A 4,018-nucleotide genomic window follows, 5' to 3' on the forward strand; every position below is an offset into this window, starting at 1 on the left:
CTTGAGACCTCAAAGGACGTGACAAATGGAACTTTTAATATTCATTGCTCAGCTACATACACATAATCCTGGTGTTTGATGCCAACGCAAGCTTATCTCTGCCTCATCTGGAACCAGCTTGAATCTTTCTAAATGACTTGCAAGTTCTTGATAGCAATATATATAAATATATATTTCTTGAAATTTTGCACTCAAGACCTTTTGTGGCATTGATTCAAAGTTTGAACTTGTGGCTGGAATTTGGGGTAAATTTTGTGTTACTTATTAGGTTGAAGGAAGACATTCTTGGAGTGGAGGGGAATAGATTGTTAATCATCATGTACTGTACCAGGCAGTTTACATATATTATTAACCTGTGTAGTCTTCATAATACCTTTTTCCCTTTTCAATGAATAGAAACTAAAAAAGTACATCTGCTATCATGTGGGATATTTGCAAATACTTTTGATCTTAAAAATTGTGTCCTCAGACTTAAAAACTTTGGGAAATCATAATCTTGTTCATGTTCTTTTATTGCATAAGCTTACAAAATTGCTATGTAATTGGCAGTATAATATGCTTATAAAAGAGTTCCACCCTCTAGGTGAAATTAATTAGGTTTTTAACCTCTAACCTTATTTTTAGTAGTGCCAGGATTTAATTTGCTGAGCCATTTAGTTCAAACTACTTCACTGTTCAACATTTCAAACTCATAAACAATGATAGAATAATTATGTCTATAACAATATGTATGCAGTGGTTCTCAAAGTGTGACTCAGGGACCCCTAGGGGTCTTTGAGATCCTTTCAGGATGTCTGCAAGAGAAAAGCTGTTTTCATAGTAACACTGAGATGTTATTTGACTTTTTGCTCCCATTCTCTCACGAGTGTATAGTAAAGCTTTCCAGATGCCACAGGACTTGTGCTGGTGTTAGTGATTTGACAACTAAAATTTTTTTTGTTGGTGAATTTTTGTGTTTAAAAGAATTTTCCAAGGTAATGGTTTGGGTGTATAAATATATATGTGGTTTTAGAAATTAACTGTTTGTTCTCAATTACTTTTCTGGTGCTTTCACCAGTTAAGTTTGGATATGCCTTCTGTAGTCTCTGTAACTCATCATTGTTACTTTAAATGTTAAAAATTTCTTTTCAGAAAGTACAGTTTGTGACTTGTTTTCTCAACATAGTTGCATGCTTTGTCTAAAATTGCTGAAAAAGATGAAATCTCATAGAAGAAAGGATTTACTCCAAAGAAATTAGAAAAACATAAAAAGGAAATGAAAATACGATGAAAGTATCTTATCCTTGGCTTTATAGATGTTAGATATATACATTATTGAATCTTATGCACTAGAGTAGTTTTGAATAGTATTAAGGTGCCATTTACATTGCAGCAGTATTTTGAGATGTTAAATATAGACATAATGAACTCTATAAAAATCAAAAATTGTTTATTACAGTTTTTCAAACTAGAAAAAGAAAAGAATTATTGTATAGGGTAAGTTATCCCACTGCATTGGCTAGAGAAGTTCATACAATTGCTTGTACAATGACATTGCTGAATGCCTGCTGAATGAAAAATCAGTAAGAAAGAGAAATCATAATGCCAGCTGACTAAATTAAAAATTTAGCTAAACCTGAAGGCTGAGTTAATATCTCGTGGGAAGAATTGTGCTTTTGTGTTACAAAAGGGTGATTCTATAGCTATGGCTGAACTTGCTGTTTTGCTTATTAGACCAGGAGGTCTCAGCACAAACTAATTGCTGAAAGATTTTTTTTGTGAATATTTGGCAAACAAACAAGTGGTTGGAATATTCAATGTACTGAGTAACTGTTTTGAATCTCATGGTTTATCCTGGACCAACATTCTTTTGTCCTTTGCACTGTTGGCACAAAAACATTGCTGGGTAAATCTGCTGGTACCTTAGCAGGAATTTATGCAGTGGCACCAAATTGTACTAGTAGTTATTATATTCATTATCACCACACACTCACAGTAAAATATATATGTTTCATTTAATAATGTTCTTTGTGAAGCAATAACAATGATTAATTTTATTAAATCTTAATCCTGGAGTACATTCTTTTTAGTCATCTGTAGGAAATATGCATAAGGCACTTCTGCTGCATGTCAAAATATAATGGTTATCTTCTCGAGGAAAAAACATTTGTGTAATCGTTGTGTGATTTGGGGACATTCGTAAACTCCACAATGATCTTAATAGCTTTCCAATACTTACATGTTTTCTTCTAAGTTTGGTGATGACATAGACAAATGTGATTTTTGGGTATTCTACAATAAAATTCATTGACATTAGGAATATCTGTAGAACTTGGTGAAACAATTTCTCTAAATGACCAGTGTATGATGTCATAATATTATGAATGAGTAAAAGAGAAACAGGAACTAAAACTGCACCCCTGTTAGGCAGGAGACCAAAACACGGCCCACTGCTTAAGAACAAGGACTTAGTAGGACTCTCTTCTCCCCTTACCTCCTCACATTACCTAACTTCCAGTCAAGAAAAGAGGGGAGAAGTATATCTCCTCTATAGAGTCCTCTACTATTTTGGGAAACACAGCAGGTCTGTAGAGAAAAGCAGCTTATGCTATTTTGTGGTGATGAATAAAAAAATAATGGAAATTAATTACACAATCCAGAAAAGTGAGTGTGAGAGGAATGAACACAAGTTAATTAGTAGACTGTGGGAATTAATGTAATCTAGATGTCATCCTACGTATAAAACCAGGCAGGAAAGTATCATACCAACGAAAGGACAGACCCTAAGTAGAGTGGCCACCTAAGCTGGAAGGAAGACCTTGAAGCTGGTAACTGACCATCTCATATAAGGATTTGTGAGAGATGTGGTTTGTGCTAGGATGAAAGATAAGACAGGCAAGGTTTGTCTCCTAATACCAAAGAAACTGCATGTGATGATACTTTACAAACCATTTGAGGATCATAAGAAACGCTGACTGGTGTTTGAACGACACTCAGTGGGAACTTTCACGACAGGAATGCAGATGGTATTCCTATGTTATGCAGATTTCATAAGTCTCACAGAAGTTTTGGACAGTTAGACTTTACCCAAGTGTCTACTTTGTTAGCTCTAAACATTGCATCTCAGACCTCGTAAAGATGCTTCAAATCTTTTTTTATAGTTACAAAGACTTTTTAAAACTCGATAAACTAACAGAACTTGTTTTGAGAGCCCTCATAGGTAATTTAAAATTTCTATTTCCTTGATGCATTTCTAAAGGTAGAAGCAATTGAAGAAATGACAAGGGCAACATTCTAGATTGTAAATATTTCTCTTTCATTTGTGGCTTACTTCTCCCCAATTAGGACAGCTAAAGGTGTTTCTGCTGCTAACAGTTAATTATGTAGGACAAAGAGTAAGTTATAAGCATATCATTTTTCTCTTTATCAAGCTTAAGAATCATGCATTTGATGTGCTAATAAACCCTAAAAAACAGTATAGATTAGTTAAATAAAACATGGTTAAGAAAAAAGTGTCAAAGTAGAATTAGTCTGCTGATAAGTTAATGTTGGATATTCGGTAGTTGAAAATACTAGTCATTGCAAATATAAACTTTTAAGGATATATTTTAAATAGACATGTTTTACATAACTTTAGAACCATTAAGTTGGGACAAAAGGGGGGAATATTAATTAAGGCCATAAAAACTTTTTACTGTACCTGGAAAATATCTTAGGCTAAAAAATGTAGGAGCTGTTATAATAATGGCAAACATTCCTTGAGTAATTCTTATGTGGTAGCCACTAATCAGACAGATTAACTTCTTTAATCCTCACAAAAATGTTTTGTTCAGGGATTAATATTTAATTCTCACTTAAAGATGAGATATCCTCAGCATAGAGTGTAAAGTCTCTTGTCAAGTGATAAACAGCTATTAAGTGGCCGAGCTGGGATTTGAACCCAGGCAGTATGGACTTGAAGCTCAACTTCCCAGCCATTATGCTGAGAATATTAGAAAACATGGATAACTGAGAAAAGGTATGAGCACACTGCAATTCT

Source organism: Galeopterus variegatus, unplaced genomic scaffold (assembly GCF_000696425.1).
Source record: "Galeopterus variegatus unplaced genomic scaffold, G_variegatus-3.0.2 Scaffold1077, whole genome shotgun sequence".
Taxonomy (NCBI): domain Eukaryota; kingdom Metazoa; phylum Chordata; class Mammalia; order Dermoptera; family Cynocephalidae; genus Galeopterus; species Galeopterus variegatus.